Raw genomic sequence first — 24,427 nt, 5'->3', positions numbered from 1 at the left:
ATTTTGCAACAAAACTCTTTATATATATATATATATATATATATATATATATATATATATATATATATATATATATATATATATAGATAGATAGATAGATAGATAGATAGATAGATAGATAGATAGATAGATAGATAGATAGATAGATAGATAGACTCTCTCATTATTACTCACCCTCATTCTGTTACCAATCAATAAAACCATTGTTTATTTTTGAAACAGCAAGTGTCCTGAATATTTTGTGGCCAGAATGATATCATCTGTCATCAGTGGCTAAGTGTACTTTTTCTCAATCTTACTAATTCAAACCCGAATATCCAGACATCTCTCAGGAAATTATGCTCCTGAAGAGAGAAAAAAAAAAGTCGAACGACATTATTTGTTGTTTTTGTCAAGTGGATACCTCCCGCTCTTCCTCATTAAACTAATATAGCAGTAACTGAAACTGCAATTCATTAAAAGACCACTAGGGCTGGCCCCAAAATAGAGCACATCTCTATTGACTCCAATGTTAAAATGACAAGTATTTGCAAGTAATTAGTTTTCCTCCTGTAGATAAATGTCATAAGAACAATGCTTACTGCCTTAATGTATTATAACAGTATTTTTAAAAGACAAAACACAGTAAACACTTTATTGATATACTGTAGTTTACAACTGAGCAAATGTGATCAGAAAACAAATAAAAGACTGATCTAAACAAAATGCAAGTAGGCAACTCTAGCTTTGCTCATGCTCTGCCTCTTTGACTATTTTCGGCTACCCTACACTGCAAAAAATGCTTTTCTTGCTTAGATTTTTTGTCTTTATTCTAGTCTAAATATCTAAAATTTCTTATATCAAGAAGCATTTTCTAGACAAGCAAAACATATAATCTTGTTTTGAGAAATAATATGCCAATATTAAGTGAGTTTTTCCTTAAAACATACAAAATAATCTGCCAATGGAGTAAGCAAATTAATCTTGTTTTTTCTTTTGACGTAAGATTATTTTGCTTACCCCGTTGGCAGATTTTTAAACTTGTTTTAATGAAAAACTCACTTCATATTGGCATATTATTTCTGAAAACAAGACGATATGTTTTTTTGGTCTAAAAAATTCTTCTTAATTTATTAATTTTTAGATGTTTGGACTAGAAACAAGACAAAAAATCTAAGCAAGAAAAGCATTTGTTGCAGTGTAGGCCTGGAGTGATGTGCGGTCGGCTTGATGACACATGGACAAGATAGTAATGGTTGCCCCCCCCCCCCCCCCCCCCCCCCCCCACTTGTAGCTTCATATGCACTCTTCATAAACGTATGTAGTAGTGTCATAGACTTTTTCAAGTACTTTTTTTTACAGTTTATGGTTTTTGTGCATAAAAGTATTCTTGTAGCTTCATAAAATTACAGTTGAACCACTGATGAAATGTGGGATGTTTTGAGGACTTTGAGGATGTTATATTGCTGGGCTCTGAATGTTTCCCTTTTGTCTAAGGAGGGTCAGATAGCTCTTAGGATTTCATCTACTAAACAGCTTAATTTGTGTTTCAAGGAGAATATATATATATATATATATATATATATATATATATATATATATATATATATATATATATATATATATATATATATATATATATATCATTGGTTTGGATTAACATGAAGTTGAGTAATTAATGAGAGAATAAGCATTTATTTAGGTGAACTATACCTTTAAGTTTTCCAATATATGTCAGTGGTTCTCCTTCATTACACAACGAGCAGCAAATTACACAAGATTTGACAGAGTGCCAATGGACTTAGAAAGGAAATTAAATATTTAAACTGAGACAAAAATCCAAAGCGAGGTCATTTCGGTCAGCAAATAAAACCGAGCAAGGGCAGTGCTGGATAACTGATCCAGCCATGTCTGTGACAGCAGCTTTTGTGTCTACTTCTGAACTCCTGGGGAAAAAACAACAGACATTTCTGAGCACAGTGTTTTCATCATCACAGCTCATGATTGCTAACAGCTAGTCGACAAAGCTCCCTGCATATTGATTACAATATGCTGGTCCTTTGCCAAATGTTCCATCTTTCAGAAGCAGAAAAAAACTCTGCCGAGTAGATTAGCCACAAGTTGTAGGCTGTTAGTTATGTTTTACTCTAAACAGTTCAGCATATAGAACTATTTTCAGGAGGTGAACAAATAGGGGGTGATAAATAAAGGAACGAAAACATATAGCTGGTCAGTTTAAGATAGGCTATTGCATAAAACACCTTATAGGCTGGGGTCTTTTTGCTTATGATCACCGTTATGATTCCCTTTTAAATGTAAGGCTGCTGCATAATTAAATTTTAATTTATAAGTGACTTTTCTTTGATGCCTCCTCCTTGATGTTTCAATTACCTATAATAATCTTTAAATTATATTAAAGACACAGCAGCCAGTAAAGGTTGCTTAGAGTTTTTGTCAAGTTTAAAAGGTGTATTTGTGCGTGAGGTGTGCCATTAGATGCCTGTATGTGTGTGAGACTGGGCAATGAAAGCAGAAAAGAACTTGTATTCTGTCATCCAGACCTGCGCAGCGCCTCTTTACAAATGCATTGGGGAAAACTGCAAATACAATTTGTGTTTTATGTCCTCAAACAAATGTTGATGTTTTTATATGATGTGGTAAAAATTAAAAATGAAATTTGAAATGTGGAGCTTTATTCGTAGATAGATTTTATTATTTACTCTTATGTGATGAAACACAACATTTTTCTTTACTTAAGATCACAGAATAATATGCAATAATATGCAATAATGCATTTCATACCGAGTTATCACCAGGGAATTTCTGTGGTTTTACATTATGGATGGGTGCGCTTACTGCGCTGGGTCCCTCCGTTAGTGGCGAGACCACTTGATACACGATGCCAACGGTCGGTCGGTGAGTAAACAAATATAATGAATGAAAATACATAGGCCTGTGCATATAGACATATAATGTAATGCTGTACAGTAACATGTCGTTTGTTTGTTTTGGTTGTCCTCATTTTACTCGTTTCGTGATGATGCAATGGTGTGCTTTATCTGCCTGAAGTGGACGGGTTGTGTGACGTTTGATTCCGGGGACGTTCTGGGGCCGAGGTTTGCATGACGCGCTGCGAGCTACTAACCCAACAATGGAAATGCGACATGATTTCGGCCTCACTACTCAACCTCCCGGGCGATTGGCCTGGCCCAGTGTTATGTTCTTTTATTACTCTGGCATCTATAAAAGGGTAGAAGAAGAATGTGTTGGGAGAACCGTATGTTTACCATGTGGCATGACGACCTGTTTGCTGTTTAGCTCTGAAGCTAAAAAAAATCTTCTTGAATTTGACATCTTCTTGACTCCTCATGCTTAAGCAACCATAACAAAATTGGCGACAAGGATGCTAGTAAATGTGAACTGAATTGAGCAGAAGATGGCTGCAGTTGCTTCATTTCCTACACCATTCCTGTCATATCCTGGTGAGCCTTTAATACATTTTAATGTTTGGCTGAAGATGTTCAAGAATTACTTACTGGTTGTGAATAAATCTGGAGATGAATGGCCTGCTGAAAGGAAAAGAACTTTATTCCTGCACTGTTTGGACAGAAGGTCAGAGATTATTTTACACTTTACCAAATCAAGGAGAGATTATGGAAGAAGCTTTTGAGGCTATAGAAGTTTCTTTTGTTCCTCGAAGGAATGTAATTGCAGAATGGCATGCTTTTGGAAAACAAACTCAAACATCTGGTGAAACTGTTTTACAGTATGTAATTTCACTCTGATATTTAGCAACTACATGCAAGTTTGGATCTAATCTTGATGAAATGCTACGTGATCAATTAGTGGAAAATGTGGCCAGCAATCGAATTAGAGAGAGACTTTTGTTGGAGACTGAATTGACTCTCAGTAAAGCCATCACAATTGCTACTCAAATTGAAGCTGCTGGTGAGCAAGTTAAATCCAATTCAGACCAAAGTTTAGTGCCTGTTCAAGCAGTTCAAGGGAAGTCTATAGCTGTTGGTCAGTATAAAACTAAATTCTCTGCATCCACAAGGCCTTTTAGGTCTTCAAAAACATTTACAACTTCTAAAACTGCTATGTCTTCATCAGTTTGTGCATGTTATTGCTTTGGATCCACAAAACATCTTGCAAATGATCCTAGATGTCCAGCTACTGCAGAAAAGTGCCATAGTTGTCAAAAGACAAACATGTTCTGTTCAGAAAATTTAGTTGCCTTAAGTTCAGACTTTGTACATACAAAATGTGCTAACTGATAAGATAAAATGTATTGCTACAATTACGACAGCTTCGGCTTCGGTACCTGTGTAGTTGATAGTGGATTCTGGGTCCTCTGTTTCCATCCTGCATGTGTATGAGACACATTTTAAAAAAGACTCTTTGCTGCCTCCCGCTGTTAAATTGGTGATGTATTTCCATGAGCCAATACTAGTGCTTGGTTGTTTACCTGTTACTGTCACCAAGAATGTTAACTGCAAGACATCAATTTTTATAGTTGAATCTGGCACTGCTCTTCTTGGAATAGATTTAATTAATGGCCTGCACCTTCACTTTGGAGGTTCTTCTGTTTTGACAGAATCTGCTCAATCTTTAGCACCAGTGATGGACCTTTCTGCTTCAGCAACTGTGGATAAACTAGGATGTGCAAAAGGGTTCCTGCATAAGGTAAAGATTTATCCTAATGTTGTACCAGTATGCCAAAAGTCAGACGGTTGTCTTCATCTGTCCGAAGTACTGTTTCTGAAGAAATTCAACATCTTCTTCACTTGGGAGTTATTGAGAAAATTTATGTATCGCCCTGGATTTCACCAACTGTAGGGGTGCAGAAGAAATCAGGAGACATTCGCATGTGTGTAGATCTACGAGAAGCAAATAAAGCTGTGATCATTGACAGTTATCCTCTTCCTCATATCGATGAGTTCCTACAGATGCACTTCAGCTTCGGTCTTTTCTTGGACAAATTTCATGGTACAACAACTTTATTCCAAGTTTTGCCATTGTAGTGGAGCCAATGCGTGCTTGTATCAGGAAAGGAGTTGATTTAGTTGGTCAGCAGAAGCACAGAAAAGTTTTGAAGAAAAGATCAGTTGCTGATCATGAATTCATGAAGATAAATTTGAACGCATTGTTGCCTATGCTTCGAGAACACTATCACCTTCTGATTGCAAGTATTCAACAATTGAACAGGAAGCCTTAGCCTGTGTCTGGGCTGTTGAAAAATAAAGAATTTATCTTTGGGGATGGACATTTTTTTACGTACTGATCATCAAACTTTAACAGTGCTTCTTTCTTCTAAAGTTGCAGATTGTGCTGGAATAAGAATTGCATGTTGTGGAGCATGACTCCTGTGCTTTAATTATGAGGTAACGTTCCGTTCTGGTTCTCAAAATCACAATGCTGATTGTTTGTCTCCATTGCCTTTGCCAGCTTCTAAAGAGGATCTGGTTGATGCAGAACCTGAATTTGTTGCAATTTTGTCATCTGAGATGTCTGCTGTGACTCCAGCTGAGTTTGTTGCTGCCTCTGCATCATGTCCAGAATTAACTGTATGATGTGCACAGATTGACCAGGGATGGCCTTCATCAGTGGTTTTGGACAAAGATCTACGTCCCTATTTCCACGCAAGAAATTTGTTCATTGTTGAAATAGTGTTCAAAACAACTATGTTTTCAGAAGATCACGTCTTCTTGTTCCTGTTTCATTAAGGCACATATTGGTGAATCTGGCCCATGATGGTCATCAAGGAATTGTCCGTACAAAACAATGTCTCTGGGAACTCTATTGGTGGCCAGGTATTGATCCTTTGGTCAGTCAGATGATTAAAAACTGTCAAGTTTGTGGTTCCTCCGATAAGACAGCTGTTGTTTCTGCTGCACCTCTATAACCTGTACCTTATCCCTCTGGGCCTTGGGAAAAAGTGGCGATTGATATTGTAGGCCCATTTGAAACTGCTACTTGGGATTGTCGGTATATGATAACTATGATTGACTACGACAGTAAGTGGCCTGAAGTTGCATTTACTTCCTCGATCACATCTCAAAATGTGATAAAGTTCTTAACATCTGTTTTCAGTCGATTTGGAAATCCTCAGTACCTGGTATCTGACAATGGATGTCAATTTCATTGTGTGCTCAAGAGCTGTATTGAGTCTGCTATTGAGTCTGGTAAAGCATGGATTCCAACAGTGACACAATTTCTTCAAGTTTACCGTGCTACGTCACATTCTGCGACTGGACTCTCTCCATTTGAGTTGCTGTGTGGCAAAATATGCGGACTTGTTTGAACATTCTTCCTCCTCCTGCAACTAGTGAAACTGCTGTGAGTCAGAAAGTGTCATTATCACAGAAGAAAATGAAAATGTATGCAGGCTCTAGATTGAAAGCTTGTACTTCTATCTTTATACAGGGAGACTGGGTACATGTAAGGAGTCCAGTTCATGTTCCAAAGGGACACCCAAAGTTCTCAAGACCTTTACAAATACTCGTCAAATTGGTCCATGTACCTACCAGTTGTCTGATGGAAAAAGTATCATGCATCTCATCTGTCTTCTACTCTGGCACCTATAGAATGTTCCACTAAAAATCAACTTGTGGCTTTGCCCCTTCAGACTGCCTTCTCTTCTGCTGCTGGAATGTTGCCTAATAATGAACTGAGCTCACCAATTCATATTCCTCCTCCTACTGATCCTTCATCTGTTCCAGAAAGAGTTTCAGCATGTGTATGTCAGGCTTGGACAAAAAAACAGAGAGGATTCAGTTCAAAATCAGGAATTTATTTAGAAAAGGATGAACAAAGGCAGCTGCCATTCCACGAACGCCTGTGGGAGAATGCATACTGGTGAGATTAACTGGTGAGCCGCCTCGGCTCCCTCGGAGCGGAGCGAGAGCCGTAGCTGGCGAGTGCAGGTGAAGAGCTGGGAATCAACAGTGAGGAGACTGTGCAGATCACAGGTAAGCAAAAGTAATTCAGTTATAAATTATAGTCACTGTACCGGACTAGACAGGAACAAAATGTGTAGAGCGAGATTTTGTCCGCAGGCTTTAATGAACACAATAATCTGACAAAGTGTTACAAGACGGGGCAGGTATATATGGAGAGACAAATAGGATAAAATGGAAACAGGTGAGTAATGCATGCTGATTGAAAGGAGAAACAGCTGAAGTTAACAACACAGAAGATTAGATCAAACCTGACTTGTGACAGTACCCCTCCCCTGAGGAGCACCCCTGGCGCTCCCAGAGAGAGAGACTGCCGAGAGCGTGAGAAGTTTTCTATCAGTGAGCAGTCTAATATGTCCCGGGCCGCCATCCAACTCTGGACTGTGTCCCTTCCAATCGACTACACACTGAAAAGGTGTGTGGCAAGAATCTTCTTAACAGTAAAAATAGGGGCATCATTGACAAGAGCGGGATGGGAGGAGGGGGAAGGTCTGGAGCAAGCGTGAATAATGGGCTTAATGCATGAAACGTGAAAAACGGGATGAACGGGGGTTCATCGAGCGGGATAAACAGAGGCGGACAGCTACTGGGTTGATGATTTTGGAGATGGAAAAGGGGCCTATGAATATTTGAGTGAGTTTATGAGAGGGAGTATGCAGAGAAAGGTTATGAGTTGATAGCCAGACTTTCTGACTGCAGACATAACTGGAAGCTTTCTTTCGATGTTGATTGGCACTGCAATGTGTTCGTTCGTGAGTCTGAAGTAACGGTCAACGCACTCTCTGCCAAGTGCGTCGTCAACATTTAATGAAAGTTTGTACTGAGGCTACCGAAGCCTCAGGTTCTTGCAAGGAGAATAGGGGAGGTTGATAACCCAAGCAACAGTGAAAGGGGGAGAGGCCAGTGGCTGATGTGGGCTGTGAATTATAGGCGTACTCAGTCCAACCCAACTGCTCGCACCAGGAGGCTGAATTGAGGGCGACTAATGTGCGAAGAAGATGGCCAAGGATCTGGTTCACGCCTTTGGCCTGCCCGTTGGTTTGGGGATGAAAATTGGATGACAAACTGATTGTAGCCGCTATCTACTGGCGGAATTCTTTCCAGAATTAAACCGTGGATCTTAAATACGTGATCGAATACGATTTGTGTTGTTTCTTGGCAGACAGCAGTTTGGGGAGAGGGATGAAGTGCCCGGCTTTAGAGAAGCGATCGACTACCGTGAGAATAACGGTATTACCAGCTGAAGGGGGTAACCCAGTGACAAAATCTAACGCGATGTTAGACCATTAGAGGTCGTAAAAGTCCTGCAGGTGGGGAATTGTCAGATACTGGACAGGACAAGACAAACCGACGAATGTCTGAAGCCATGGATGGCCACCAAATATGCTGCAAAGCGGTAGCGAGAGTGCCTTTTAAACCGGGATGGGCAACGAGGACTGCTCGGTGTACGGATTTAGGAACGAACAATATACCCCCCAGGATAACCACGTGAGTATGAGCCCTCTTAACCTGGCACTCTATGTTCAAATTAACCGCGCCTATCACTATCCCTTGAGGAGGAAGAATGGTTTTGGTAAGTTGCACGGATGGACCTGGTCATCCTCAGCCCGTTGCGAGAGAACAGCTCCAATGCCCATGCTAGACGCGTCTACCTCAAGGATAAACTGACGTGACAGATAGGGGTTCACGAGGATGGGAGCTGTGGAGAATAGCTCCTTAAGGCGATCAAAAGTTGTTTGAGCCACCGGGGTCCACGCAAATTGAATCTTAGTGGATGTATGTGTGGTCGGGTGGGAGGCAACTTGACTAAAATTTCGGATGAAACGGCAATAGAAATTGGCGAAGCCAAGAAATCTTTGCAAAGCGGTCTGTGAGTCGGGCACGGGCCAATCGACAACCGCACGGACCTTCGAGGTATCCATACTGATCCCCTCTGCTGAGATAACAGACCCTAAGAAGGTGACTAAATTAGCATGAAATTCACACTTCTCTGCCTTTACAAAAAGGAGATTCTCCAGCAGACGCTGTAGTACGCGGCACACATGCTGGATGTGAATGGAGAGGTTAGAAGAAAAGACTAGGATATCATCTAAGTAAACGAATACGAAGACATTGAGCATGTCCCGAAGCACATCGTTGACCAGAGCTTAGAAAATGGATGGAGCGTTTACTAGACCGAAGGGAAGGACATACTCAAAGTGGCCGAATGGGATATTAAACGCAGTCTCCCACTCGTGACCTTGTTTAATGCATACTAAGTGGTAGGCGTTACGTAAATCCAACTTGGTGAAAACCTTAGCGTCCTGCAGTAGATTGAAGGCTGAAGGCATAAGAGGTAACAGGTAGCAGTTCTTGATGGTAATGCTATTTAACCCTCTATAATCTATGCAGGGGCGTAAGGAACCGTTTCTCTTCTTTACGAGAAGCTGGAGAGGCAGACGGAACTATAGTTCCTGTGGCGAGTGATTCCGAAAGATAACTCTCGAGGGCTTGGCGTTCGGGAGTGGATAAAGAATAAAGCTTACTGAGGGGACGAGTGCTCCCCGGAATGAGATCAATGCTGCAGTCATACGGAGGATACTCCTCTCGAACACCGGATAAATCTCCGGGCTCCTACTGTAACAAAGAAACAGAAGACATAGCAGGTACAGCAGATACGAGGCATTTGACATGACAAGGTACACTCCATAATAATATTGTCCCCTTAGACCAGTCTATGTAAGGATTATGTTGGATGAGCCAGGTATGACCCAATAATAATAGGGAGAAAGGAGAGCGAAATACCTTAAAAGTAATTGTCTCTTTGTGATTGCCAGAGGTGGTGAGACTCACAGGAACAGTGAAAAAGTCGACTCTGGTATGGGGTCGTCCATCGAGAGAGTACATGGTAAAAGGAGGGTCAAGCGTCTGAAAAGGTATCTTATTGTCTTTGGCCCATCTCTCATCCATAAAGTTCCACTCTGCACCAGAATCAACGAAAATGGACGAATCCCTGGTGTGTAAAGTGATGTTCAGCAACGTACAGGACATGAGTGATGGTGAACAAGTGGTTGTTCTCATCAGTACACTTCCATCAGCTGTTCTGCCACTTTTTCTCCACTCGATGTGCCAGTTTAACCAGTGGATTGAAACGCAGAAAGGCAATCAGCTCATCCAATGAACCAAGTTGTGTCGATCCCAAACAAGCTCAACCACAACTTAAGAAATCAGACATTATGTCTGATTTTATGGCAATTAACAGTAAAATCTTAGAAGAGATTATGCAAATTATGAAAACATCAACCTGCAGTCTTGACACGCTCCCCACATCATTCTTTAAAATGGTGTTTACCTGTTTAGAAATGGATCTTCTAAAAGTGGTAAATGCTTCACTTCTCTCAGGGATTTTTCCAAACTCACTTAAAACTGCTGTTGTTAAACCCCTCTTGAAGAAGAGCAACCTGGATAACACCCTTTTGAGCAATTAAAGGCCAATCTCAAATCTCCCTTTCATTGGCAAAATCATTGAAAAAGTTGTCTTCAACCAGGTTAACAAATTCTTAAACTTCAGGGGGTGTTTAGACAATTTTCAATCTGGTTTCAGAGCACATCACAGTACAGGGAGCACCCTAATAAAGATAATCAATGATATACGCCTAAATACAGATTCAGGTAAAATAACAGTGCTGGTATTGCTCGATCTCAGTGCCGCATTTGACACTGTCGATCACAGCATACTTCTGGATAGGCTGGAAAACTGGGTTGGGCTGTCTGGGACAGTCCTTAAATGGTTCAGATCAGATCTTACCTTGAAGGGAGAGGTTACTATGTCAGTATAGGTGACCATAGGTCAAGGTGGACACCCATGACATGTGGAGTCCCACCAGGCTCGATTCTGGCACCTCTTCTGTTCAACCTTTATATGCTCCCCCTGAGCCAAATAATGAGAAAGAACCAAATCTTCTACCACAGCTATGCTGATGACACTCAGATCTACCTAGCCTTACTGCCTAATGACTTCAGCCCCATTGACACCCTCTGCCAATGCATTGATGAAATTAACAATTGGATGTGCCAAAATATTCTTCAGTTAAACAAAGAGAAAACTGAAGTCATTGCATTTGGGAAAAGAGATAAGGTTCTCAAGGTGAATGCGTACCTTGGCTTTAAGGGTCAAACAACAAAAAATAAGGTCAAGAATCTTGGTGTGACTCTGGAGTCAGATCTGAGTTTCAACAGTCATGTCAAAGCAGTTAGTAAATCAGCATACTATCATCTCAAAAACATTGCAAGAATCAGATGCTTTGTTTCCAGTGAAGACTTAGGGAAACTTGTTCATTCTTTTATCAGCAGCAGGGTGGATTACTGTAACGGCTTCCTCACTGGGCTTCCCAAAAAGACAGTTAGACAGTTGCAGCTCATCCAGAATGCTGCGGCCAGGGTTCTGACCAGAAACAGGAAATCAGAGCACATCACTCCTGTCCTCAGGTCTTTACACTGGTTCCCAGTTACATTCAGAATAGATTTTAAAGTATTATTACTAGTCTATAAATCCCTAAATGGCCTAGGACCTCAATACATTACAGATATGCTCACTGAATACAAACTTAACAGATCACTCAGATCTTCAGGATCATATAAACTAGAAATTCCAAGAGTTCAGTCAAAGCAGGGTGAATCTGCCTTCAGCCACTATGCCCCTCACTGCTGGAATCAGCTTCCAGAAATGATCAGATGTGCACCAACATTAGGCATGTTCAAATCAAGACTGAAAACACATCTGTTTAGCTGTGCCTTTACTGTATGAGCACTGTGCTATGTCCAACAGATTGCACTATTATGCTTTTCGTTTTCTTTTTCATTCTTTTATAACCTATTTGAACACATTTTAAATAGTTTTAATCTGTTTTTAATCATTTTTATTGTCTGCATTTTATGTCCTAAACTTGTCTTTTTTATTCCTGTTTATGTAAAGCACTTTGAATTGCCACTGTGTATGAAATGTGCTATATAAATAAACTTGCCTTGCCTTGCCAAGTCATCACAAATGAAACAATGCATGGGAAACGGCTTTAGCATTAGCAGCAAGCTAATGTTAACTAGATAAGTAATTTTAATTGCTAATACAGCTGATTCATGGACAATTACATCGGTAATCAGCAATTTTGCCGCAACTAATTTATGAACGAGTCTGTATTAACTACATTGAGGTGAATCGCGTTATTTAAGGTGAATAAAATCCCCTACTTACTGAAATTCAACATTAACTCGGCTGCAGCCACACACCTGACGTGTGTGTGTGTATGTGTGTGTGTGTGAGTAGGTGAGATGAGGGAAAGCACGCAGTGGACCGAACCACTCTGAGAAAGGGGAGGGGGAACTCAACTGTTTCTAAATGAATTTTAAATGATAAATGCGGTTATCTTTTTACTTATACAAGTATTTTAGCTATATATACATATAGTTTTCACAATTAATAGTTTTTATTTTTAATAATTAATTTTTTTGGGGGGTGGATAAGGGGGGTGGGGAATAATGACAGGGGACATGTCCCCCCGTGATGACAGGGGACATGTCCCCCCCGTACCCTCCGGGATTTACGCACGTGGAGTCGGGTGCCAGGGTGATACCGCAACGAAAGCCCCGTAGCTGGGTTGTGAGCATGGTGAACTGAGCCGTAGATATATCTTAGATCTCACGAGACTAAGGCTACGTTTACACTGCAGGCAAATGTGGCCTGAATCTGATTTTTTTCCCCCTCATGTGACTCAGATGATGACAGTGTGAACAGCTCAAACCGCATGAAATCTGATCTTTTCAGGTCAGATCTGTGCCACTTTTATATGTGGTCTTAAATCAGACACAGGTCTGATGTTATGCAATGCGACCGCAGTGTGAACGGTTATGTCGGATTTCATGTGACTTTTACGTGATCTTTGAGTGACATGCGTCATCATTCTGTGCTGCAGACATCATCTACCCCTCAGCAGCACAGTAGAATGGCACACAGGGCGATTACAGCACCACAGAAAGTTGGTTGTTCATGTTGAAAAAGATTTTGAAGGCATAACTGGTGCTTGTTAGTTAAACTGGTAACGTTTGAGGCACGGGTTGATCGTGAAGCCGAAGAAGGGTTGTGGGTGTTGCGGATAGGGGATCTGTGTGCAAATGATGAAGAACTTTCTCTCCGAGAGAAACCGCCCTTCTGCACATGTCTGCTGTTTATAACGAAGTAAATAACTCCACGAACGGAGATAAACTAACTCCGACTTCACAGTTCAGTGTGCGGCTGCCTATTAACCCTTGATGAGTTCACTACACCGCCGGTGGTCATAAATCACAAATGATCAGTGATTTTTTTTTTATCACAGGAGACTTATTTTAGATCTCAAATGCCGAAATACACAGTAGTTGTGTCATGACTATCAGTGACCACCTGAGGGCGCTGTAGTTCAATGGACACTGAGTGAAACTACAGCGCCCAAAAAGACTACATTTCCATACATTCTTTCGTGCACACACCTGGTCTGTCATCTACACTTATTTCAACCACAGCTGTCTCCAATCTCCGTTGATTACCTGGACTATATATTCAGCCATTCCACCTCTGTTTGTGACTGCGTCGTTTGTCTATCTTGTCAGCTCTGGTATGTTGTTCTTGATCTCGCTCTTGTATCTTGCTTAAGTCTAGTTCGTGTTTAATCTGTTTTAGTTTCTTGTTTTGTTGTTTGTATGTTATTTTGTTACTTTGCACTTTGTATTTTGTTCACTGTTACCGCACTATTTAATATTAAATCTGCATTTGTATCCACACCCTTTTTGTTCCTGTTTTTGTTCTGTTTTTATCACGCTTAACGTGATTGAACGACCCAGTCATACAGTGGATCCAGCGGATGATATATTAGTGCGTATTAAGCAGGGTAACCGCTCCATTGAGCGTTTCATTAAGGAGTTTTTGGATTTAGCCCCAAGAAGTACTACAGCGACTTGCTGTTAATGATGTTTTTCCGGGGAGGACTTTTAGAACCAGTCCGCACTCAAATGCCACCTTATGAGGAGGACTGGAGCCTCTATCGTTTCATGGAGCGCTGCTGATTTCTGGCTCTCCTCTCTCTATCACCTTGGTGGAGCAGAGCCCTCAGGAGGGAGGCCTGAGTAATAATCCGCAGCAAGATCTGTTTTCGGGGCCTGCTGATCTATCTGCAGGAGGGAGGAGTAAAGTTGGATTGAAGCTACGGGCTTATCCGTGTCGGGCTATTCAAAGACCACCTTTTTCGGAGCCTCTGGAAAGGCTCCTGGAACTCTGTGAAAACCCAGTGTCGGCTCCAGTCCCTCAGTGCCCACCAGTGACGGTTCCAGCTCCAGAGCAAGCTCCTTCTCCTGACGACACCGCTTTTCCTCTTTCTCAAACCACCAGACTGAGGAGGCGTAGGAAGAGGACTGCTCATGCCCCAGAGCGCCCGCCAGTGTTGGCTCCAGCCCCAGAGTGCCCGCCAGTGTCGGCTCCAGCCCCAGAGCGCCCGCCAGTGTCGGCTCCAGCCCCAGAGCGCCCGCCAGTGTCGGCTCCAGCCCCAGAGCGCCCGCCAGTGTCGGCTCCAGCCCCAGAGCGCCCGCCAGTGTCGGCTCCAGCCCCAGAGCGCCCGCCAGTGTCGGCTCCAGCCCCAGAGCGCAGTTCAATGCCGGTTCCAGTCTGGCTCCTGGCTTTACCGGCGCCACCCAGGCTCCTTGCCCTGCCGGCCCCAGCCCGACTCCTGGCATTACCAACGGCATCCAGACGTCTTGCCCTGCTGGCACCTCCCAGACGTCTTGCCCTGCTGGCCCCAGTCCAGCTCCATGCCCTGCCGGTTCCACTCCGGCTCTTTGATCTACCGATCTCGCTCTGGCTCCTTGCTCTGCCGGCTCCAGTCCAGCTGCCTCCAGCCCCGCCGGCTACAGTCCAGCTGCCTCCAGTCCCGTCGGCTCCAGTCCAGCTAACTCCTGTTCCGCCGGCTCCTGTCAAGTTGCCTCTCCCCTACGGGATCATCCATGGGTCATCCCTCCCGACCCTCCCTGGTGGTCCTTCCCACTACTTGGGACGGATTCCCCGGCTGCGCCCTGGCTTCCTGCTGGGGCGCCTGACCCACAGACCTACCCTGGTCTGACCCTCCCATCCCTCACCTTGTTCCTTCTCCGCTCCCCCCACCCCTCCTGGACTGTTCTGGGAGCGTCTGGTAGCCGCTCTTTAAAGAGGGGGTACTGTCATGACTGTCAGTGACCACCTGAGGGCGCTGTAGTTCAATGGACACTGAGTGAAACTACAGCGCCCAAAAAGACTACATTTCCATACATTCTTTCGTGCACACACCCGGTCTGTCATCTACACTGATTTCAACCACAGCTGTCTCCAATCTCTGTTGATTACCTGGACTATATATTCAGCCATTCCACCTCTGTTTGTGACTGTGTCGTTTGTCTATCTTGTCAGCTCTGGTATGTTGTTCTTGATCTCGCTCTTGTATCTTGCTTAAGTCTAGTTCGTGTTTAATCTGTTTTAGTTTCTCGTTTTGTTGTTTGTATTTTATTTTGTTACTTTGCACTTTGGATTTTGTTCACTGTTACCGCACTATTTAATATTAAATCTGCATTTGGATCCACACCCTTTTTGTTCCTGTTTTTGTTCTGTTTTTATCACGCTTAACGTGACAAGTTGTAGCAGAACAATCAATTACAGTTCATGAATTACACCACAGTTGTCTGTGAAAAGGGTATTAATAATATAAGCATGATCTGACAATGTGCTTACTCATGTAGCACACACTTGTGTGGATAATTAGACATTTTGTGCTCTCTGTAATGCACTTTTGCGCATGCAGGTCAGTTTAAGACCATGATCTGTTCACACTGCAAATCTGATATTGGCCACATTTATAAGAGCACTGTGAACAGCCATACAAAAAAATCAGATCTGAGAAAAAATTAGATTTGAGCGCTAAGCCTTGCAGTGTGAACGTAGCCTAAATCCCAACCCGGCTGCCTCTGGGTTGTGCATCACTCATTTGCTTGGTTGGGAGTGATGTGACCACTTTTTTCACAGTTTTTCAGGGGGGAAAGACATCAAAAAGCATAAAAGAAGAGCACTTTAGATGCTTAAAGTCTTAATCGTCATGAACACAAAACAAATTAAGATGTGACAAATTCCTATTTTAGTCGCATTATTGAAGTGCTGTACAGACATGTAAGCTCCATAATCAAACTATGAGGTAGGTGTCGTGAGTGAGATAATAAGAGTCACCTGGATGCATTACATTGCCTCGAGTTTCACGGAGGACGCCTGGAAGCTAAAAGGAGAGATGCCAGTGCTAGACAAGAGAGGACCAGGCTCAGACATATTATGTGACTGTTACTTTCAATTTGACGGCAGCCTCCTTGTGGAGCCATACACACAATTCACACATAGACTTGTGAATACACATGGTTAGTGACTGAGACCCATTCTTTTTATTTAGATGAAGCCTGACCATTTGCTTTTTTGTTGTAGTGGCAGTTCATCTCTGTTGATGTCAGTTTGACAAATTTAAAACATTTTTTTTTTTAAATCAACTACAATTTGATATGATATTGCAAAGTCTTGAAATACTTATTGTAGATGTATGGGGTGCAATAGCAATGGTTAACTATAATGAAGGTTTTATGCAAGTTATTTATGTAATTAAAAAAATGAGACCAGGCTGGTTTTGTACAGGGTTGAGTGCAGTGTTAATTTCCTTGCCAAAAGTTGTAATCATAATTTTTGTGATGAACAAGTTTCTACCAACAAAACTAAATAATAATAAAAAAAATAATAATAATAATTCCTTACATTTATATAGCGCTTTCTGGGCACTCAAAGGCGCTTTACACATGAATCTCCTCATACACCACCAGTGTGCAGCATCCCCCTGGATGACACGACGGCAGCCATTTTGGGCCAGACCACACACCACACTCCAGCTGATAGGTGGAGAGGAGACAGCGTGATGAAGGATTTTTAACCACCTAAGCTAGCAACCTAGCTTTCCCATGTGGTCTCCCATCCAGGTGCTGATTGATTAATTAATTAAGAAAGATTAAGTGATGATGACGACAACTATAATGAAAATATATTGACATTTTCTGAGATGAGAATGTAATTGTGGGATGTTTTTTTTATTTTTTTTATATCCAATCAGAATTAATCTTGGTACAGTATGTGATGCATGACCCACATGCACAACTGAAAAGAAACATTAACTGATCCACAGTAGATGTGGGATGTGATTACATCATCATCCATAGGCGTGTCTGTCTGTCACCACCGTTGTGTCATCAGCAAATTTAACAAAGACATTGGAGCTGTGTTTGGCTGTACAGTCATGTGTGTACAGGGAGTACAGGAGTAGGCTGAGAACACAGCCCTGTGGAGCACCAGTGTTGAGGGTCAGTGTGGATGAGGTAATGTTGTTCATTCTGACCACCTGGCGTCTGCTTGACAGGAAGTCCAGGATGCAGTTGTAGACCCAGAGCCAGAAGCTTCACCACCAGTGTGTGCACGCTATCCACACAGCAAATTCATCAGAGTTAAATTCTCGGTGTTGAAGCATTTCAGAGTAAAGTGTTGACGTTAAAGAGTTAGATTTTGATAAATTAATATAATAAGAGTTAGAATTGATTTTATTCAGTGCGAAATCAAGGAGTTATCTTTTCAACACTTGGTGGTGTTATTTCCAACATCCGGGAATTCATGCAGCCCCAGTCACTGAAGAATTTTCCAGACGCCATTTTCCATCTGAGGTTTAGAACAGCAACTGGTGAGTCAAACTACCTAAATTTAGGTATTTTACTGACTTTCTTTAAGGAAATACAGTTGTAAACATATTGTTAAGTTAATAACTTTAGAATGGAGTGACAATTTTAATCTTCTGCTGTTCATTCATGGTCGTTTGTGTATCTAGCTTAACTGCATTACTCACTTCTTTTCAAGAATGTTTTTATATATGCTCACGCATACATAGTGCATAAAAACATCAAATGTACATGTTCAACACATTTCTGTCACGCTTAATGCCATTTTGTGCGTTGTTACCCATCTGTAAAATAAAATCGACACTTCTCCTTTAATTCGAAGCAAACTAGCGAGGGAATCCCGGAGCAGCCTAGCCTACTCTGCCCGGATGCTAACGACAACACAGGACGGTTTCTATAAGCTCTGGAGAGTTTCTAAAACATATCTGGTGAGTAAATGAACATATGCTTACTTGTAAAAGGCTTCCTGACTAAAACATATGATTGTTTTTTATTCGTGTACGTTAATTTGGTTATTTTAAACACCGCGGCCCTTTTAAACTGGTTCATTCGTGGCCGTCCATATACCGTTAGTTCATAGACTCGCGTGATAACGTACGCTTGAAATATATTAAGCGTTGACAACCATTAAAGTCGGAATGTTAACATTAATGTCTTTAAATGACCGCGTTTGCACTTTCTCAGACATTTAAGGTTACCGAAGTCTCCCGGAAGTTGCGGGACTAACGTTAACGTTATCCCGCAAATGCACAGAGACTCCCAGATGCCCAAGTAACTTAGATGCCCGCAAATGAATGATAATCTCCCGGAAATCGCGCGTCTCCCGCCCGGTCATTAAACACTTTGCACAGCCCTCTCCACCGCATCCCTCCCAGCTCTTCAGGTACGTCGCGCGCAAGTCACCCCCACCGCTCTTTAGGTACGTCGCGCGCAACTCATCCCATTGCTCTTCAGGTTCTCATCAATCCCGCTACCTCACGCAAATCAACTCTGTATCCCCCGAAAATTACTTTTTCCAACTCGGGATGTCTGACGTTAGTAAGTTAGGCTATTTATGTAGTCAGGAACATCTTAGTCAAGCTTTTTCTCCCGCATGATATTGTGCTTAAAACTATAGGCTAAACTTAGCATGTACTGTACACAACATTTCCGTTTTATTAAAGACAATTTAGTGCGTTGTAAACAGCCACCTGTCTGTAAAATTAATCAACTGATTCATATTTGAGCAGCCTAATGATGATACAGGTTTGATTTGTAGATTTATTATCAATAATCAACATCTGAATCAAAAGATATCTGAAAAAGTGTGAGGCATACTTTGTGATGTTCATCTCTCCTTTTTATCTGAAGGTTATGCATATGTGTTAGATACTAATTTTTTGTTGTTTTTTTTTCAAGCACACCTTCTTGGTCATATGTGGTGATAATAATGAAGGTATGTTTGATAAAGTTCTGTATTTGTTCAACATAAGCTGAGAGGGTATTAGAGCATTAGAGAATAACAAATGACATGAAGGTGATAAGTTTTGTATTGTGGGTGAACTGTTACTTAAATAATCTTTTGCTCTTTGCTTTGCACTTTTCCTCTTCTGCTTATCCTAATATTTTAGATTATACTTGGACCTGAAACATCTGCTAGACTCCAGTAAAGGTGGCGTCAATACTGGACCTGAAAGGGTCTAACAAGTTGAATCAGGTAAAGAAACATGCACGCACGCACACGCTTACAGAAAAGTGTTGTTTATGAAGTTTATGAATATTTTTTACACTGGCCAATATTTTGGGGAAGTCAGCATCACTAAATGATATAAAAGATTTTAAGATCCTCTAAATTTTGCTCCAAGTGTTGTGTTAAATTCAGGATTCTGGACAGACAGCTGCCTGTTTTTCCAGTTTTAGTCATAGTGGTTAACCTAATTGTTTTTGGAGATCCAACAGTGATATATGTGTTTTTTCTACTTTTCCATATCCTGTCACCTCAACCAGCTGGGAGAGTCAAGTTGTGGATCATCATGTAGATTTTCAAAAGGTGAGTTTAGATTTCTTGAATGTTTTATTTACTTTAAATGTTCTTTTAAATATATCATAGAATTTGATTGCAATTTGTTTTTTAAACATTTTTCTTAGTCATGCTGGAGTCTTGAAGAGTTCTTAGATGAGCATCACCCTTTATCCGTGCATCAGGAACCACCAGACGAGCAATCAGCAGCTACTACATCGTCATGGATAAAAAGGTCATCCTGTGGCTGGGAAGCACTTCATTCACAGGACATGCTTGATGAGATTTCCTAGCTCCAGTTTGTTTTCACACAAGTTTACAGCATTTATACCTTCATTTAAACTGCTGTGTTTGATATGGAGGACCAAGGAAACACCCGAAGTGAAAGATTTGCACGCCAAGTTGTTTAAAATGTAATTTCACAAGAAAACTATGCGTTCAGAAGTAAACTATGAGTGACGCTATATTGAACTTTCAAATTGCTCTGATACCACATCAAGTTTGGACCAAAGGACTGAAACAGCCTTTTTGAGCACTGGTCATACATATTTTGTTGATACTGTCTGTACTAATAAAACATTTAAAGAATATTTGACATTGTTGCATTTTAAAAACTGAATGAATTGTTGAAGTGGTGAATGTTTTCAAATAAAATGTTTTTTCTTTTGTAATTTACAGTCTTATTTGACCTTTTTACCATATTTACACTCAAGAGAGTTGAATAAAATAACAATATATTACACCAGGCGGTGTTAAATATAGTTACATTTTTTAACTCTGCCCAGAGTTAAAATTAACCCTTACTTCGGTGTCAATGTGCCAACCCTTTTGAAAGTGTTGATTTAACAATGTTTTGAGTGGACCCCATGAGACACTTTCAAAGTGTTGAAATTAACACCCATAGAGTTGTTTTGGGTCCCCATATTTTGCTGTGCAGGGCTTCAAGATTGGCGTAGAACGAGTTGAGCTTGTCCGGGAGAGACGCAGCAATGTTTACATTGGCGGGTTTATTACTTTTAAAGTCTAATGTAATTAGGTCCCTACCACATGCTTCTTGCGATATTGGCGTTAAATTGACTCTCTACCTTGTCTCTGTATTGATGTTTTGCTGCTTTGATGGTTTTCCTGAGGTTTTAATTTGCTTGTTTTTGTTCCTCTGCATTTCTGGATTTATAGGCAGAAGCTCAAACTGATAGGGCTGTTTGTATTTTGTTATTGATCCATGGTTTTTGGTAGGGGTAGATACGGACAGTTTTTGTTGGGACCCCATCTTCTATACACTTTCTGATTAAGCAAGTAACTGTGTTTGAGTACACTTCAATGTCGTCATCAGTCCACGTGATCAAAACAGTCTTGAAGTATGGAATGCGATTGGTCCGTCCAGCTCTGAAACGTCCTAAGGGTGGGTGGTTACTGTTTCAGTTTCTGCCTGTAAGCAGGCAAGAGCAGAACAGAAGAATGATCTGATTTGCCAAATGATGGGCGGGGGGGGGGATTTGTAGGCATCCCAAAACGTGGAATAGCAGTGGTCCAAAATACGATCACCACGCGTGCTTGTGGTGATATGTTAATGGTATTTTGGAGCGATTTTCTTAAGATTGGCGTGGTTAAAATCTCCTGTAACAATAAACACTGCCTCCGGGTGTGCGGTTTCCTGCTCGCTTATGCTCCCATACAGTTCCCTGTGCACCTGCTCTGTGTTGGCTTGAGGGTGGATGTACACAGCCATAATGATAACAGCTGTGAACTCCCTTGTATGCCAGTATGGTTCACACCGAAGAGTAAGATATTCCAGATCAGGAGAACAAAATGATCTAACTGGGTGTATGTTTCTCTCATCACACCATGAGTTGTTAATTAAGAAACAAACACCTCCTCCTTTGCTTTACCCTGTGAGTTCTTTTGTTCTATCCGCACGATGTACGGAGAACCCCGAAAGTACAGCAGCTGTGTCTGGTACCTTCGCAGATAGCCAGGTTTCTGTAAGGCAGATAATGCAGCAGTTTCTTGTTGGAAGGAAATCCGCACCCGTAGCTCACAAAGTTTATTGTCCAATGACTGAATGTTAGCCAGCAGAATGATGGGGAGTGGAGGTCAAAATCCAAGGTGTCTTAGTCTGACGAAGACTTTTCTCTTTTTTGGCTGCGTTTCCGTTGTCGCTTCAGTTATGTGACCCAGACAGAGGGCTCTGTTGCTGTGTTTGTAAACAGAGCGTCGCTAAAGTCCTGTCTTCGATGTACAACGAGGGAGCCAATTCCCCAAAGTGTGTGTCTATCGTAGGTAATGACAGTGTGTACATCCAGCATAAATAAAAAACAACAAAAATACAAGTAAAATTCACAAAGTTTGCTGGGAGCTCGCAACATGGCGGCCATCCTCGTCATTCATTTAAGAGAGCCCGGTGCTTCCGTTTAAGATATCATACTCGCACCCTCTTTGCATTTCAAAGAATGTTATGGCAAAATTCAGTCATCTTACTGAAAATAGCTGCAAAATCATACATATACATATACATGCCACAGTTCAGCCTCCACCAGGAAAGTAGGTACATTTGTGACAAGATGGCTGAGTGGTTAAGGTGGTGGACTGCTAATCTATTGTGCGCTGCGTGTGTGTTCGACTCCTATCCTCATTGCTCATTTCCTCTAGTGCTTGAGAGAGTCCGGTGCTTCAGCGGATTTTTTTTTATTTTTATTTGCACCCTCTTCGCGCTTTGAAGGATGTTGTTGCAAACTTTAAAGCCATTTTTACCGAAAATAGCAGCAAAAATACATACATATATGCCACAGTCCAGAACCCATCTGGGGAACAGATCCGAGCTACTGAAAAGCTTATTATCACAACCTTTACCTTCATCTTTTCTGTAAGAACCCCCAGGAAACAACAAAGTCCAACTTCCCGCACAGCAAGCAGGTAACCTGAGACAACTGGCTGAGTGGTTAAGGCGAAGGACTGCTAATTCTTTGAGCTCTGCATGTATGGGTTTGAGTCCCATCCTTGTTCATCTAACTAAAAGTTAATCTTTCCTCTAGAACAAAGCTGCACTCTTACATGATGAGGTGACTAAGTGTGGTTTATTTATAAACTAATTTTGAGAGGATCATGTGCTTATGATTGAACACAGCTGGTAATGCACCAGCCGCATATTGCACCAATCAGATGAACACTGACACACTGGAGCTTTTTGCTCCAGTCAACTTCGTTTTGAAGAATCCCCCTTTCCACCCCTACTCCTCCCCTTCTCTGATAGGGTGGCACAGTGGCCTGCACTGTTGCCTCACAGTAAGAATGCCACTGGTTTGGCCCTTTGCAGACCGGTCTGCGTATCTGTGTGGAGTTTGCATGTCCTCCTCGAGTTTCGCGTGGGTTTTCCCCAGGTTCTCTGGTTTTCTCCCACCGTTCAAAGGCATGCCAAACACGCTTTCTTATCAATCATCAGCTAAGTGTGAACTCTTGAAAGTTATGTTGTACTCTGCAAGTGCTGGTTTAAATCCCATTCTTAGAGTTTCACTGTTTTGAGAGAGGCCAGTGCTTCTGTCTACGGTTTCTTGCACCTCTCAGCGTCTTAAAGGATGTTATGTGAAAATTTTATGTAATCTTTAGTGAAATTAGCTGCAAAAACATACATATACACCACAGTCCAGTCTCCATGAGGAATACATTTACATGCGAGAGGAGGTGGCTGAGTGGTTAAGGTCATGGACTGCTAATTAATTCTGTTCTGCACGTGTGGGTTTGAATCCCTTCCTTGTTGTAAATTGCTTTAGTGTTGTGAGAGAGCCCGGTGCTGCTATTGAAGGTTTTTCACTTACACCTATCTTAACAATTTGAAGGGTGTTATGGTAAAGTTAATCCAGCCTCCAGCAGGGATGGACTATTTATCCACTGTGCTCTGCACATATGGGTTCGAATCCCATCCACGTCATTCAAATGCTTTAGGGTTTTAAAGAGCCTGGTGCTTCCATGGAAGGTTTCTTACACGCACTCTGTTAGTATTCTGAAGAATGTTATGGTACAGGTTAATCCAGCCTGCTGCATGTTTAGTAGCCTTCTGTCTACTTTTTCTCCTACAAAACCAGAAAAAAACGTTGAAGTTAGTGTTGAACATTAACTTTGGGGCACTGATCAGAGCTACTGAAAAGCTCCTTATGACAACCTTGAACTTTATATTTTCTGTAAGAGCTCTCAGGAAAAAACAAAGTCCAGCTTCGCGCAGCCATCAGATAATCTGAGACGAGGTGGCTGAGTGGTTAAGGCAATGGACATTGTGCTCTTTTTTGCGTGGGTTTGAGTCCCATCCTTGTTGTTCATCTAATTAAATTTTAATCCTTTCTCTAGCACAAAGCTGCGCTTACACATGATGAGGTGGCTGAGTGCATAAGTCAGTACGTTGTACTCTGTAAGTTCTTGTTTAAATCCCATCCTCATAGTTTTAAGTTATAATATTTTGTAGAAATAAATGTATACAATGTTTTAATTAAATCACACTTAAATTAAACCAAATATATTTTAGTCAACTAACCTCGAGTAGATTTAGTCGACTAAAACTAGACTAAAACTTGTAACAGAAATTAGCTCATTTTATGAATATTAATAATCAACAATAACGGTTTATTCTTAATTATCAATATTCCGGCTTAAGCTTCAGTCAATTTGGTCAAACAAACATATGATTGTATATGATCATGCTCGCGCGACCGAGCGGATTCCC

At 41.4% G+C, this 24,427-nt stretch overlaps 1 protein-coding gene and 1 long non-coding RNA gene across 7 annotated transcripts in view; one reads left to right on the top strand and one right to left on the bottom strand.

Annotated features, from left to right (window-relative positions):
• The window catches only part of kiaa1549lb (KIAA1549-like b), a 238,712-nt gene that overhangs the window by 64,990 nt on the left and 149,295 nt on the right, over positions 1–24,427 (bottom strand). The window lies entirely within an intron of this gene.
• Positions 19,690–20,387, top strand: LOC147839763 (uncharacterized). The gene is made up of 2 exons (XR_015515046.1): positions 19,690–19,746; positions 19,845–20,387. It is a non-coding gene; the product is annotated as an uncharacterized LOC147839763 (long non-coding RNA).

This window comes from Danio rerio, chromosome 18, assembly GCF_052040795.2.
Source record: "Danio rerio strain M-AB ecotype USA chromosome 18, GRCz13ab, whole genome shotgun sequence".
Taxonomy (NCBI): Eukaryota; Metazoa; Chordata; class Actinopteri; order Cypriniformes; family Danionidae; genus Danio; species Danio rerio.
This window is presented reverse-complemented; position numbering and strand designations above follow the sequence as displayed.